We start from the raw sequence: 16360 nt of genomic DNA, 5'->3' as shown, positions 1-16360 counted from the left end.
TAAACAAGTACAGTAAGGAGATCTGCACCTCCCCTCGGGTGCCGGCCTTGGGCTGTGCGGCTTGTGCCTGGCAGCTCTCAGAGCTGGAAAAGACAGAGACCTAGGCCTCTATTTTTTTTTTTTTAAACAACTTCAATACATAGGAAATTAAGAAATTCAAAGAGTTACAAACAACTGTGATAGAATTTGTTTATAAGTTAATACCTTATTAAAATGATTTCATAATCGTGTATTTATTTCAGGAAATAATTTTATGGAGTAGTGAACATTACCTTTTAAGAAATGGAAAATCTCCAATAAGTGCTATGGCATATTTAAACTCACAAATAATTTCTTAAAAACTAACTTAACAAACTCTAAATTATAATAACTATGAGTAGCTTCATTTGGTTGTTCATAACCCAATTCACAACCAAATTTACATATATGAGGCCCAAGCCCAACAGCCCCCTGGCTCCCCATCACCACCCTCTGGCTACACCTTTCTGCAGAAAAGAGATTGACCATAATCCCTTTAGAATTGTGGTTTCTCGTCTAACCTTTTTCCAGAGGGGTTAGAGTTTTTCTCAGAGACGGGGAGATTTTCTCTACTGGGTATTTTCCTAACTTCTTTTCCATCCACTGCTCCCAGGCCTAGGTTGTCAGTTCCTTCTTGAGACTATCCACTCCCATACCTAGGCCAGGGTGGATGTCCTCACACTTGCCCTTTGGTCCTCCTCTTGGGAACAGTACTTCCCAAGCCAAAAGACATCAGGAAACCATGGGGAAAGATAGGTGAATTAATATTTATGGAACACATACTGTGGGCCAGGCACTGTTCTGGGTGCTTTATGTACATCAGTCATCTCACAACAACCCTTAAAAGCCAGCTGATTGCTTATCACCATATAGCAGGGGAAAAACATGCTCAGAGAAATTAGGCAGGTCTCCCAAAGTTAAACAACTGACTAGTGACCAATGCTACATGTTTTTTCTGAATCCCCATGTGATTGAATCCAGTGGAGAGGGAGGTCAGGACCAGCCACTCAGATGGAGATGAGTCTGCAAAGGGATTTCTCCCTTTCCATCTGTGCCCGAGTCTTGTCAGTTTTATCAACCCACTGCCTCAAACATCAGCTCACCTCTCTAACTTCCTTCCCACAGCTTTGCTTAATTCAGACCTCCATTAGTCTTCATGGCATAATCTACACTTTACAAACTGATAAACTAGGCTTTTAATCTCAGCTTTACCTTTTACTGGGAGTAAAAGGTAAGTTACCTTTGCTTACCTCAGTTTCCTTATTTGTAAGGTAGAGATGATTATGTCTTTCTTGAGTGGTATTGTAAGGATGAAATGAAACCACATACATTAGAAAAGAAAGAGTCTCCTTCTCTCTCTTTTCCTTGGTCTGAGCATTGATTTATCCATTCTGTGAATATGTACTGAGCACCCACGATGTGCTAGAAATTATTTTAGGCACTTAGGACACAGCAATGAATGAGGCACACATATTTCCTGCACTCATAGAGTTACAGTGCATGGTGTAGACAGAAAAGAAAGAATTAGAGGCTAGATAAAAGTACAATTTCAGATGGTGCTAAATGTTGGAAGAGAATAAAACAGGGTCAGATAATAGAGATCTTTGACCATCCTGTTTCCTTTGTCCAGAATGCCCAATCACTACTCCTCCCCTGCTGAACTTACTCCTCTCTAAAGGCCCCCTTCAAATGATAATCTCTGTGAAATCATCACAGCTCGCTATGAACTTTAATCGTGCCCTCCTCTAGACTTTCCCACTGGTTGTCTAAATCCACCTGCGAGGCTGTGGACATTCACTCATATCTTACTCATTGTTCCATTCTGCACACCTTTGTCCCACCCTCAAGCAAAGCTCCACAAATATACTGAAGAGGAAAACTGACACTGTAACCCCAAACAACTACCCGATACCTTGGTTTGCAAGTGGCAAATCCGAGAGTGGGGAGAAAGGGGACAGGCATCCTGGTACTTCCAGATGGGTACAAAGGAACAAACTTCCAAACAAAATGAACCATGCCCCTGGGATGTGTGTGTGTTTGTGTGTGCACACACCCATGTGCTCATGACTGTGTGTGGTGTGTGTGCCTGTCTGTCATAGAGGCAGGGATGAAGACTGAGAGGAGGGAAAATCTAAATCTTCTAGCAGGAGGGATACTAGTTCTCTTGTTTGTTTTTTTCCTAAAACGCTTTAGAAGCCTTCCTGCAAAAGGCTGGATTTCTGGAAGCCACTTAAATGAAGGCATTTTGCACATGAAGGACATGCAGAGTCTGAGTGTGTTCACCTGCCCCTCACTGCCCGCAGTGAGCCGTCAGCCACCCGCATCACCCCAGCTCCAGCACCACAGTAGCAGATTGATCCTTTTCAATGAGATGCTCAGAGTCTGAGCACTCCTCCTTTCTGGGGTCCTAATCATTTCTCAGAAAGTGGCTGCCCTGCATCCTGGAATTCAAGTTTTTGATTTGTTTCCCTTTCCAGCTCCAGCCACAGGGTGAGGAGGTGTCGACAGGAGGCGAATGGCTGTGGAACACCTGTCACAGAGTTCTTCCCATCCCCTGTGGGTGGGCAGGGAGATATCCCGGTTTTGTTCTATCTGTTATGAAACCTGCAGAGAAAGCTAAATCTGGCTGCACTGACTTAACTCCCGGGTTGAAAAAAGCTGCTTGAGAGTCTTGGGCACAGAAAGGAATCCAAGCCAGCAGCCATCATCTGTAGAGCTGCGTTTGTTCCCCACAGGAACCTGAACTCAGAGGAAATGCCAGCTGAGTTCTTCTTGCCCCATCTGTGACAGAATTCCAGCTGTTCCGCGATAGCAATCTGGCTTGGAGAGTGTAGTGGCTTCCCTACACTCCATCAAAACAAAGCAGGGTGACTTGTGAAGATACTAATTTTGGCTCCATTTTTATTGCTGTAAATGTTTCTGCAAATTGCCACCAAAAAGTTAACCAGGTCTTGTGTTCCTTGCCTTGGGGAGCTTTGGGAGAGAGGTGAACAGTATTTTCCAGGCCAAGAGAACTTTGTTGGCGTGTCATGTAAGTAGAGGACATTAAAGCTAGGGTGGAGGAGGGGGAGACAGAAGCAGCCAAAGGAAAAGAGTTTTGAGGGTTCTCCTAGAACAGGAGGGAAGGGTTTTGCAAAGACCTTCCTGTCCAAGCATGGCACAAAAGCCATGACATTGCTCCCTTTAAGCACTCATAGAAGTTTGGAAAATAAACAGGTAAACATGTTAATGGCGGCAAATCCATAATGGTCTGCAGCAACCTCAATTCTTGCCTCCTCAGAAGAAAGAATTCGGCTGAGGCGCATAAAGCAGAAAAGGAGACCAAGGCAAGTTTTAGAGCAGGAGTGAAAGTTTATTAAAAAGCTTTACAGCAGGAATGAAAGGAAGGAAAGTACACTTGGAAGAGGGCCAAGAAGGTGACTTGAGAGATCAAGTGTGCAGTTTTCACCTTTTGACTTGGGGTTTTAGACGCTGGCATACTTCTGGGGCTTTGCGTCCCTTATCCCCTGATTCTTCCCTTGGGGTGGGTTGTCCGCATGCACAGTGGCCTGCTAGTGCTGGGGCAGGGAGCACGCACAGTGTGTTTACTGGAATTGTACGCATGTTCACTTGAGACATTCTTCCCTTGCCAGTCAAATGTCTCTAAAGGTTATATACCAGTTAAACTTTGCCATTTTGCCTCGTAATGTGCATACTTGAGCCCACTCACCAACTCCTGGGATCAGGAAGCTGCTGATCACCAGTTTCAGGTGTTTCTGTTTATTCGGAGAAAGCCTTCCCCTGGCTCTGGCTGAAACCAATTATTATTTTAACGAGACAGTCACCTGACCATCACCTGATCATTGCCTAACATTCCTGGTGTGTGGGGGGGGGGAGTGGGGGTGAGGGTGGGGGGGTGGAGGGGGTGGGGGTGGAGGGGTGTCTATCCTGCCCTGCTCATGTCTGACTAGCAGACATGAGCTACCTACTTTTTGTTACCTACTGTAACAAAAAGAGACCAGAGTAACTGAAGGCCAGGTCAGAAGGCCTTCCCTAAATGCTGTAGCCTCTATAAGACCTCCAGGATTTTTGCACAAATCTGAAATGGGGAGCCCCAAGTATGACTGAAATTGACTTTCTGGTGAATCAGGAGGGATGAGGTTTAGAGCAGATTACAGTTGTTTTAAAGAAATAAATGAGGCCAGGCATGGTGACTCATGCCTGTAATCCCAGCCCTTTGGGAGGCCGAGGCGGGTGGATCACCTGAGGTCAGGAGTTCGAGGCCAGCCTGGCCAACATGGTGAAACCCCATCTCTACTAAAAATACAAAAATTAGCTGGGCATGGTGGTGGGCACCTGTAATCCCAGCTACTCAGGAGGCTGAGACAGGAGAATTGCTTGAACCCAGGAGGTGGAAATTGCAGTGAGCGGAGATCATGCCACTGCACTCCAGCCTGGGCAACAAAGGGTGAAACTCCATCAAAAAAAAAAAAAAAGAAGAAGAAGAAAGAAAAGAAAGAACAAAGAAAGAAAAGAGAGAAAGAAAGAAAGGGTGATACTGCTTATACTCCTAAGTTTTATGAAACAGAATATATACTTGGAACAAAACATTAGCAAAGCATCCCAAATGCTCTTCTTATGAGTAAACAATAGGGCAGAGCCAGGAAGCAAAACCCTAATTCAAGGGACTTTGCTCTCAACCTTGTAAAGCCACGAGTTGCAGGAGAAAGGTGGGCAACTGACATCCTGCAAGGAGTAGTGTGTTAGTTTGCTAGGATTGCCATAACAATGTACCACAGACTGAGTGGCTTCAAAAACTAAAATTTGGCTGGGCACAGTGGCTCATGCCTATAATCCCAGCACTTTGGGAGGCCGAGGCAGGAGGATCACTTGAGCCTAGGAGTTTGAGACCAGCCTGGATAGCATAGTGAGATCCTGTCTCTCCAAAAAATAATTTTATAAAATTAGTTGGGCATGGTGACACATGCCTGTAATCCCAGGTATGTGGGTGGCTGAGGCAGGAGGATCACTTGAACCTGGGAGATCAAAGCTGCAGTGAGCCTGGGAGATAGAGGCTGTACTCCAGACTGGTTGACAGAGTGAGACCCTGTCTCAAAAAACAATAAGTAAATAACCAAAATCGATTTTTAATTCTGGAGGCTAAAAGTCGAAGATCAAGGTATTAGCTGGGGTGGTTTCTTCTGAGGCCTGCCTGTGTCTTCACATGGTCTTCCCTCTGTCTGTCTGTCTGTCTGTGTCCTTCTCTTCTTATAAGGATGCATATCAGATTGGATTAGGGTCCACCCTAATAACCTCCTTTTACCTTAATTACCTTTTTTGAAAATAATTTTTTTTCTTTTTTCAGACATTTATGCAGCCAAAAAACACATGAAAAAATGCTCACCATCACTGGCCATCAGAGAAATGCAAATCAAAACCACAATGAGATACCATCTCACACCAGTTAGAATGGCAATCATCAAAAAGTCAGGAAACAACAGGTGCTGGAGAGGATGTGGAGAAATAGGAACACTTTTACACTGTTGGTGGGACTGTAAACTAGTTCAACCCTTGTGGAAGTCAGTGTGGCGATTCCTCAGGGATCTAGAACTAGAAATTCCATTTGACCCAGCCATCCCATTACTGGGTATGTACCCAAAGGACTATAAATCATGCTGCTATAAAGACACATGCACACGTATGTTTATTGCGGCATTATTCACAATAGCAAAGACTTGGAACCAACCCAAATGTCCAACAATGATAGACTGGATTAAGAAAATGTGGCACATATACACCATGGAATACTATGCAGCCATAAAAAATGATGAGTTCACGTCCTTTGTAGGGACATGGATGAAATTGGAAATCATCATTCTCAGTAAACTATCGCAAGAACAAAAAACCAAACACCGCATATTCTCACTCATAGGTGGGAATTGAACAATGAGAACACATGGACACAGGAAGGGGAACATCACACTTCAGGGACTGTTGTGGGGTGGGGGGAGGGGGGAGGGATAGCATTGGGAGATATACCTAATGCTAGATGATGAGTTGGTGGGTGCAGCGTACCAGCATGGCACATGTATACATATGTAACTTACCTGCACATTGCGCACATGTACCATAGAGCCTAAAGTATAATAATAATAAGAAGAAGAAGAAAAAAAATTAATTAAAAAATAAAGATTGTATCTATAACCAAAAAAAAAAAAAAAAAAAAAAAACCAGGGTTGAGTGGAAAAGTGTTTGTTTAGTTTAGAAAGACATGTGAATTTCCTAGTCAGGGAAAGAACCTATTTTCTGGAAGAATGTAAGTTGCTATATCTGGAGAGGCATGTAGGACAGGGGTTCTAATTACTGTCTGTGAGAGTTACTACTTTGTAACTTATGGTTTCTGCTTCAGTATTTTGTCAGTTCTGTATTCTAAATTGCACCTTAATAGACCAAAAATATCTATACAGCACTGATTTCCTTGAATATTGTGTGTTAATTGATATATCTCCTGGAGGCAAAAGGTTTAAATGTGTGTTAAAAAGGTTATATTACCTCCTTTTTAAACAAATTAAAGAGTTGTAAATACTAGTATAGATCTCTTTTGTTTACCACAGCATATATTGATTTTATGATTGTTAAGCATTTCATATTTTAATTTAAATTGGATTAAACCACAATAAAGAAAATGAGACAAAAAAAAAAAAGAAAATACTTTTTTTTCTTTTTTTTTTTTTGATACTGAATCTCACTCTGTTGCCTAGGCTGGAGTGCAATGGTGTGATCTCAGCTCACTGCAACCTCCTCCTCCCGTGATCAAGGGATTCTCCTGCCTCAGTCTCCCAAGTAGCTGGGATTACAGGTGCTTGCCACCACGCCCGGCTAATTTTTGTATTTTTAGTAGAGACGGGGATTTCACCATGTTGCCCAGACTGGTCTTGAACTCCTGACCTCAGGTGATCTGCCTTCCTTGGCCTCCTAAAGTTCTGGGATTACAGGCATAAGCCACCATGCCTGGCCCACCTTAATTACCTTTTTAAAGACCCAATTTCCAAATACAGTCACGTTCTGAACTACTGGGGGTTAGGACCTCAAGATAGGGATTTTGGGGAAACATAATTCAGCCCATAATGTGTATTCAGGTCCCCTTTCTGACCAGACTTTAATGCAAATATAGATTCACCAATCTGTCAAAAAAAAAAGGCCACTGAGAAAGGAGGCCACACTTCCAGGAGGAAATTACATCGGGGAGGAATAAATACAAGCCTGTGGAGGTGTGGTTACTAGAAGGGGAAGCTGAAAATCTGTTTCTTATCTGCCTACACTCTTGGTACTTCCTCCATGTGGGCTGCAAAAGGGTGGTACCCCACACTTCAGCCCTGTTTGTTCCCTTCCACCCACTCCCACCCTCTGTGTACAGCCTGGGGAAAGCATTCTGATGTTTTAGTTTTCTTTCTCCAGCCAGTCTAGGATAAAGTCTGTAGGGCATCTTTGCAGAAGCCTGCCAATATTTTGCTACGGAAAAGTGTTGGCGGGAAGTCAGGGACCCCAAACGGAGGGAACGGCTGGAGCCGCGGCAGAGGAACATAAATTGTGAAGATTTCATTTTAATATGGGCATTTATCAGTTCCCCAAATTAATACTTTTATAATTATTTCTAATGCCTGTCTTTAATCTCTTAATCCTGTTATCTTCGTAAGCTAAGGATGTACGTCACCTCAGGACCACTATTGCGGTAACTGTACAAATTGATTGTAGAACATGTGTGTTTGAACAATATGAAATCAGTGCACCTTGAAAACAAACAGAATAACAGCAATTGTAGGGAACAAGGGAAGGCAACCATAAGGTCTGACTGCCTACAGGGTTGGGCAGAATAGAGCCATATTTTTCTTCTTGTAGAGAGCCTATAAATGGACGTGCAAGTAGGGAAGATATCGCTGAATTATTTTCCCAGCAAGGAATATTAATAATTAATACCCTGGGGAAGGAATGCATTCCTGGGGGGAGGTCTATAAACAGCTGCTCTGGGAGTGTCTGTCTTATGCGGTTGAGATAAGGACTGAAATACACCCTGGTCTCCTGCAATACCCTCAGGCTTATTAGGGTGGGGAAAAAACTGCTCCCTGGTAAATTTGAGGTCAGACCAGTTCTCTGCTCTCGAACCCTGTTTTCTGTTGTTTAAGATGTTTATCAAGACAATATGTGCACAGCTGAACATAGACCGTTATCAGGAGTTTTTGATTTTGTCTGTGCCTTGTGATCTTTGCTTTGCCCTTTGCCTTGTGATCTTTATTGGCCTCAGAAGCATGTGATCTTTGTTCTCCTTTTTGCCCTTTGAAGCATGTGATCTTTGTGACCTACTCCCTGTTCATATACCCCCTCCCCTTTTAAAGTCCTCAATAAAAACCTGCTGGTTTTGTGGCTCAGGTGGGCATCATGGACCTAGCGATATGTGATGTCACCCCCAGAAGCCCAGCTGTAAAATTCCTCTCTTTGTACTCTTTCTTTTTATTTCTCAGACCAGCCGACACTTAGGGAAAATAGAAAGAACCTATGTTGAAATATTGGGGGTGAGTTCTCCCAATAGAAAAGTACCCAAACCTCTTAGTAAGCAAACCTCTTAGTTAAGAACCTACCTTTTTGGACCAATTGGTGGGAAAAGCATGGCCGTAGAAGATTGGCACTAAGGTGGGGCTGTTAAGATGTGACAAAACAAACGAAGGCTAAGCTGGTGCACATAATAATAACAGCTTCTGCTCCAGGAGACATCTGTGGGCTCCTCGATGGCTCTTCAAGCTCGCGGATGGGTCCAGCCAAGAGAAGCCCCAGCAAATAACGTCTGATCATGTGGAGGCCTTGGTTCTCAGGGTCTCCCTGCTGGGCTGCAGGTGGGTGGTGGCTGCTGTCTCTATGAAAGCCACAGCTCCTGCTGGGTGACCCTCTCTACTACAGCCCAGCCTCTGGATTCCTCCCCTTGCCCTGCGACACTCCAGCATCTCTTGTTAGTTTCCACTGACCCTGCCCACACCTCTGTGAATAGATACTTCATTAATCTCTCCTTAATAACTCACGTCACTGTGCCATCTGTTTCCTCTCAGGTCCCTGAGCTTTTCTGTGTGCTAGGCACGGTTATAAATATAAATATACATTTCCTCTTTTTTAAAAAAACAGTTTGTTGAGATATAATTCACATACCATACAATGTACCCACATAAAGGGTAAGATCAATGGCTTTCAGAGTATTCGCAGATATGTACAAACAATACCACAGTTAATTTTAGAACATTTTCATCACCTCAAAAAGAAACCCCATGTCCCTTAGCTACTACCCTCCTCTTCCCCACACCCCACCCCTCAGTCCTGAGCAACCGCTCACCTACTTTCTGTAGATTTCTCTCTTTCTTTTTCACATAAATAGAATGCTATAGTATGTGATCTGTTATGACTGGCTTCTTTTACATAGCACAATGCTTTCAGGATTCTTCCATGTTATTATAGCTTATGTCGGCACTTTGGTCTTTTTTGTAGTTGAACAATATTCCACTGTATGAATTTAACACATTTAATGTATCCATTTGTCAGTTGATGGACATTGGGTTGTTTCCACCTTTTGGCTATAATAAATAATGCTGCTATAAATGTTCAGGCACAAGTTTTTGTGTGGACGTTGTTTTCATTTCTCTTTCGTATACAACTAAGAGTGGATCACTGAGTTCTATAGTAACTCTATGTTGAATTATTTGAGAACTTGCCAAACTGTTTTTCAAAGCAGCTGCACCATTTTACATTTCCATCAGCCATATATAAGGGTTCTGATTTCTTCACATTCTCACCAACACTTGTTGTTATCTGAATTTTTTATTCTGGCCATCTTCGTGGTGGTGGTATCTCATCATGATTTTGATTTCTATTTCCCTGTTAACTAATGGTGGCAAGCATCTTTTAATGAGCTTATTGGCAATATCTATCTCCTTTTATTCTCACAACTACTTTATGAGATAGGTGGGGTATTAAATCCATTTTACAGATGAGAAGAATGAGGCATGGAGAGTTGAGGTGACTTACCTAAGGTATACAGCAAGTAAGGGTTGGACTAGGATAGGAACTCTAGCAGGCAACCTTCATGCTCCTGTTAGAACACACTGCCTTTGCACAAAAGAACAAGAAGATTTGGGGGATGGCAGGGCAAGAAGGCAGGGTGGCCAAAGAACTTTTAAGAAGAGGAATATCTGCTGTGCCATTTAAAATAGCTCATGTTGCTGCATAGAAATCTCCTTCATTTCCATGTGTGAATGGTTATTTTGTGGAAAGCAAGGAAAGAGGGCCAAGTTCTCTCATGTTTGGGTTAAAGCCAGAGTGAAAATAAAGGAACAGCCACAAGCAATAGGGCAGGGATCAAGAACTCAGCTGGGGCAGAAAGTTGGAGCCAGAGCTAATAAGATCATATAGATCCCTTAATAATTCACAGAAATATGGGAGGGGGCTGTAGCTTTTCCACAGTCCAGACAGTTCAAACAAACCTTATCTGGATCTGAAGGGCCTGGGAGATCCTCAGCTGGGTTTCATTTATAAAGTACTTTAGCACAAGTATGGTCATCCCCTCCCCAGTCCACCCCCACCCTGAAGTTCTTAGCCTTGTATCCAAATGAACATGTGGGCACTAAAGCCTGCTCTTTCCTTCTTCTATCTTCGTATTAACACTGAACAAACTGGCCTTTGTTTCTGACCTTGAAAAGACAGTAAAATCAACATAATTCTCCAAAATATCCCCCCAAAGATGGGCCTATAAGAATTCAGAGAGTTTAGAGAACCCCTGCTTAGAAGCTTTCTCCCCTCAAACTCATCCCAGGAATCTTCTCCCTTTTACTCCCACTCCCACCCTCAACACATCACACACACACACACACACACACACACACACACCCCTCCCAATTCACTGCCAGACTGCCTGATGGTTCTCTCTGGTGAGAGAAGTCAGGGTAACAAGAAGGAGGGAATGAGTCTGCAAATCAGGTATATTTTTGAATTTCAATTCTGCATCCCCAGCATCTGTCTGCTGTTTTATCAAGAGGACCAGAGATCATTTAGGAATGATGGACAGTCCTCTGAGGAAGCAATGCCAGAAGCATGATGAGCAGAAATGCTGAACAAGATGCTGGCTGGAGGGGAAATCAATCTCCCAGGCCAATTAGTTTGGGTGGGAGCCAACAGAGGCTGAAACTTGTTACAGCTACAGTCATCTGTCTTGCTACTTTTTTTTTTTTCTAGATCCTGGAATAAAATCAGATTAGCCTTAGCGCTCAAGGTAGTTAACTGGTCTGCACATGCCATGGCAATGTCTCAAAACAGATGACTATTATTAAAAAATTATGGAGAGATGACATGATGCATCTCTCCATTTGGTCTGTAAGATACTTAAGGACAGGGGCTATGACCTTCTTCTATGATTTATGGAGTAACTAGCACAATGCTGGGCCCAAAAGGTCACTAAACAACTTGCTGAAGGGAATAGGCTTAAGTAGACATGAAAGGAACTTTCTTTTTTAAAAAAATAAAACAAAGAGACTTTGTCTAATCTGCCAGCTAAGAAATGAAAGCCAGATGAGTCCAATTCATTATGATGCATAGAGAATAAGATGGGTAATTACAAACAGAGAAGCCCACAGAGAACTTTGGAGGAGGGGGTTGCTATTCAATGTTAAAAACATGATTCTCATACATATATAGTCAAAGATTGATCTAACTTATTAGTGAGGGAACCAGTAGGAAGACAAATCCAAATAAAAGGAGAATACAAGAGGCTGTTTTCTATGATCATTGAAAGTAAGGATGTAGAAGTGGGTTTGCAAAGCTAGGCAAAACTGTTTAATGTCCTACACAGCAGCAAGATCAGACCCTTTGGGGTTATGTTTTCTATTTGACAGAACTCTTTTGCCTTTCTACTGAACAAGAGTCATTTGCAATGTAGCAATCTTTTCAAGTTAACATCTGATTTTACAGAGTCTGGCCCCTAATCATGAGTAATGGGAACCAGAGAAATGCTCCTCTCTCTCTTTTTAAAAAAATCCTGGGCTGGTATAGCAGGTGACAGTAGCAGTTAGAAGTGTTAATCCTCTCATTGGCCTCTGTGAGTTTAGATGGAAAAGTCAGGGAAGGAAAAGTAGGCAGAGTATGCAATGAGCCTAGCGTCACTCTTGGTAAGCTACCACTTGCCTATAAATAAAAACCACAATGCATGATCACCCATAAACCCAGAAAATGGTTTTCAGAGTGATCTAATCCAACCTGCAAACCCTGGCTTCTTTTCCTCCCCTGACATTTCCATCCACATTCTTTAGGTGGAAGGTAGAAATAACCACCTACCTGAAGTGAATAGACTTACCTCTCCTTGTCTGACAGCTTAAGTCCTAGATTTATGAGCGAGTCTTTCCTATTAGGAAGAGAATTAAATCGTTGTTAAACAAGTGTTTGTTTTCTTTTGCTTTTTCCCTCACAGGCCAGAAGCCATTTCTCTGGATCCCACTCAAGTTTAGGTGGTTGTGCCAATAGCATCAACTGCATGGGCTGTATTTATAGACAAGTGGTATCTGACAGTAAGGAAATTGCTTGTTGAATGACTTGGAGGATCTCCCTGCCCTATTGAACCAGGATTAATAAACTCAGCGATGGAGTTTTGGAGGCTTTACTGTCCACCTCAGGGGATATGGCTTGGGAAGAACTCAAATTCACCTCTATGACATTCTAACACTGGCAGAGGCAAATGAGAGGATTAACACTTGTAACTGTTACTGTCACTTGCTGTTCTAGCCTAGGATTTTAAAAAAAGAGAGTATTTATCTGGTTCAGCCCCATTTGCTGCTATGAACCCTCCCAGCCCTTGCCTTTTCTTCCCTGCTGGTTCTAGGGCACCCCAAAGAGCACTCCACATGGGCACATAGCACAGTCCTCTGGTACGTAACACCAGTACCATCATTTCTCTCTAGTTCCGCCCTGAATTCCTGTGCTGAGTTTCATTCCAGAGATCACATACTCCTGTGCAGCTAGCTGGACACTACCAGAGCACAGACACCATCATTCATGATGCCAAAGCCACTGGCACCAGGACCACAAGTGCCCTGTGCTGTCTGATGCCCTCCATGCCCCTGCTAGGGTCTGTGGAATGACTCACTTAATTCTCTCCTTATGGCAGCCCTTTCTGCCTAGGACTCAGGCAGGTGCCCTTAGCACCATCTGGGTTTCTCTGCTCCTCTCACATGGACCCAGATTTGTGCAACTCTACCCTTTGCTCCTTCAGGTGAACTCTCCTGGGGGACTTATGAGAAAGGCCCCTTAGGGGGCCCATGGCCCATTTGGCCATGATTCTCCAAATATGCTCAGGGGTGTCTGGATCCAAAGTAAATAAAGTTGAGGTTCAAGTTGAGACACTGTCACCCTTTAAAATGGACATAGATGGGACAATAGAACATTACCCACCAGCTCTGAAAGGAAGTTCACAGATATTTCCTTAGCTAAGCAGACAAACATGGGGACAGTTTCCTAGCTCCCTCTGAATCACATCTTCAACGCGAGCGTTTGCTATTCCAGGGAAGAAACAGGAATATTCAAAAGAGAAACTGGAAAGTGAGACCTAGAGTATAGTCTCAGTTGTACCATTAATGAGTCTGAGAAAGTCATTTCCTCTCCCTGGCCTCAATTTCCTTTTATGTCAAATGAGAGTAGTACTCTAAACTGGGGGTCAGCAAACTTTCTGAGTAAAAGGCCAGATAGTAAATGTATAGGATCTATTAGTAATACAGTTTCTGTCACAACTACTCAATTCTGTAGTTGTAGTACAAAAGCAGCCATAGGCAATGTGTGGCCGTGTTCCAATAAAACTTTATTTACAAAAACAGGCAGTGGGCTGGGTTTGACCCACAGGCCGTATTTTGCCAACCCTAGGTGTAGATGATCTTCAGCATCTTTTTAAATAACAATAATTCCTTTAGGTGAGAAGTGGATTTTTTTGATACTACACATAAAATTCATTTAAATGTAAGATCCCCAATATAATAACTCCAACCATTTTTTTGTTGTTTTGGATAACATGTTTTCTTCTCTCCTTTAGTGATAAATCAAACCTCAACAGAATTTATTTAGAGGCTAGAATAATAGGTCAGGTGATGCTGTCACTGAGGAATTTGACAATATACATCACTAAATCCTAGACCTCAAAGTGTTCACAATGTAATGAAAGAGACATACACATAAAGGCATAATTATAAAGCATTACAGTAATTGCTATAATCATGCTATTATCCATTATCAAGACTTAAGTTCTACCACATCCAAATTTCAGATGCTAGAGCAGACCAAGTTCAAGGACATTGCAATATAATATATGTAGGATATGCAGAAAATTGGTGGGCCATCTGAAATGCATTCTTGTGAAAACTGAGGGTGTGAGTTTTTAGGGAAGTCTTGACTCAGAATAAGACTAGTCCACAGAGCAAGGCTTTGTCAGATTACACTTGAGACCTAAAGAGTGGCCATCTGTGGTAAAAGTCAGACCTTTGTTCAACTGCAAAGAAGTAAGGCGTAGTTATGGTACAGAACATGTGAAGAGAACTTTTCGTTCTGGAAGGCGGCACATGACATTCCATTTGAATGAGAAACATCAGAGAGAAGCGTGCTTTCACTCTCACAAGGCACGATCCCCAGCTGCACAAAGCTTTGTATTTCTTGTTGTATTTCCTTTTTCAGGGAGATGAGGGGCTGGTGGTAGAGATGCATGGACCACAGCAAGTTATTGTGCCATGATTTTGTCTTTGACATACTTATTTCTGAAATTCATTATGACTTGAAATATCCTTTTCATAAAGACTGCAATAAAGTCTTTTGACAATATGGCTAGATGGATCAAAGGCCTTATCTCTGCTGAATCTTGAGTAGCCACCCAGATATCACTAGAGAAGCAACAATGCAGGTAATTCAAAACACCCTCAACTCACATTTAGTTGACTTTGGGATGTAGTACAGTTTTGCAGGAATATATTTATGTTTCTTATATTTCATAACCTAATAGAAGCTTAAATAGTTACCTCAGCCTTCATTGCACAGATGATGAAAGAGAAGCTTAAAGAAGAGAAATTAAGTACTTGCCCAAGGTGACATAGTTAGTTAATGGAAGAACCAAAACTAGAACCTAGATCTTCTGATGCCACATTTCAAGCTCCACGAACCACTGGTAAGAACTACCTTTTATGCTGGTACACAGTATGTGTGCAAGATTACACCTATAATGATAAAACTGGTGGTTTTTATTCTGTCCTTTTCTATTTGATTATTTCCTTTTTAATAGTGCTGGTCATGGTCCATAAACTCACTACGAGGTCTCAGCTAGCATTTGTAAACACTGCGGTGGATCACAGAATTGCTTATATGCCATCCTAACCCTATACCAAATGATGCTTTCATACAACAGTGAAAAAATATTTCCCTTGGAAAGATTACATTTCTACTGTCACTTTTTGTAAGTGAGTAGAAAGAATTTGTGACTATTTGGTTTTCTTAGGGAAAAAAGATTAAATATGCATAAAGGGAGCCACAAATCTGTCAAGTATTTTCAGACTGCGTTCAAAAACTCACCGTTTCCATGCACTCTTTCCACACTAGACTCATTGAGCTCTCTGATCTTCTCAACACTGATGTACCTTTTTGCAAAACATTTAGTCACTGATCCTAAACTTCAACTTTATCCCCTTTTTCTAGAAAAATTAAGAAAAATTGCACTCACACACAAAAAATTCCATTGGCATCAGGGGACCCTTACCTGCTTATTCCCAAATCTGGGAGGTGTGGTGGAAGGCTCACATGTATGATACAGAATGACAGGCATCCATACATGTCAAATACTGTATATCTGAGAGCTGAAAATATGATGGGAATGCAACAAAAAGTCAAAATCAAGTGTTCCAGGTTGGAAATTTGGCTTAAAAAAAAAATCAGTCTGGGCACAGTGGCTCATACCAATGATCCCAGCACTTTGGGAGGCGGGCAGATTGCTTGAGCTTTGGAGTTCAAGACCAGTCTGGGCAACATAGTGATACCCTGTGTCTACCCAAAATACAAAAATTAGTTGAGCATGGTGGCACCTACCTGTAGTCCCAGCTACCTGGGAAGGTCTGAGGCGAGAGGATCACTTGAGCCTGAGAAGTCAAGGCTGCAGTGAGCCACGATCACGCCACAGCGCTCCAGCCTGGGTGACAAAGCAAGACCCTGTCTCATTAAAAAAAAAAAAAAAAAAAAAAAATCAGATTTCTAATGCAATTTTAGAAACTTTGCAGCCTGTGGATATCACAGACTCAACTGGATTCAACCATGCACT

The sequence above is a fragment of the Pongo pygmaeus genome, chromosome 1, assembly GCF_028885625.2.
Source record: "Pongo pygmaeus isolate AG05252 chromosome 1, NHGRI_mPonPyg2-v2.0_pri, whole genome shotgun sequence".
Taxonomy (NCBI): Eukaryota; Metazoa; Chordata; class Mammalia; order Primates; family Hominidae; genus Pongo; species Pongo pygmaeus.
The sequence above is the reverse complement of the archived record's forward strand: the minus strand, read 5'-3'. Positions refer to the sequence as shown.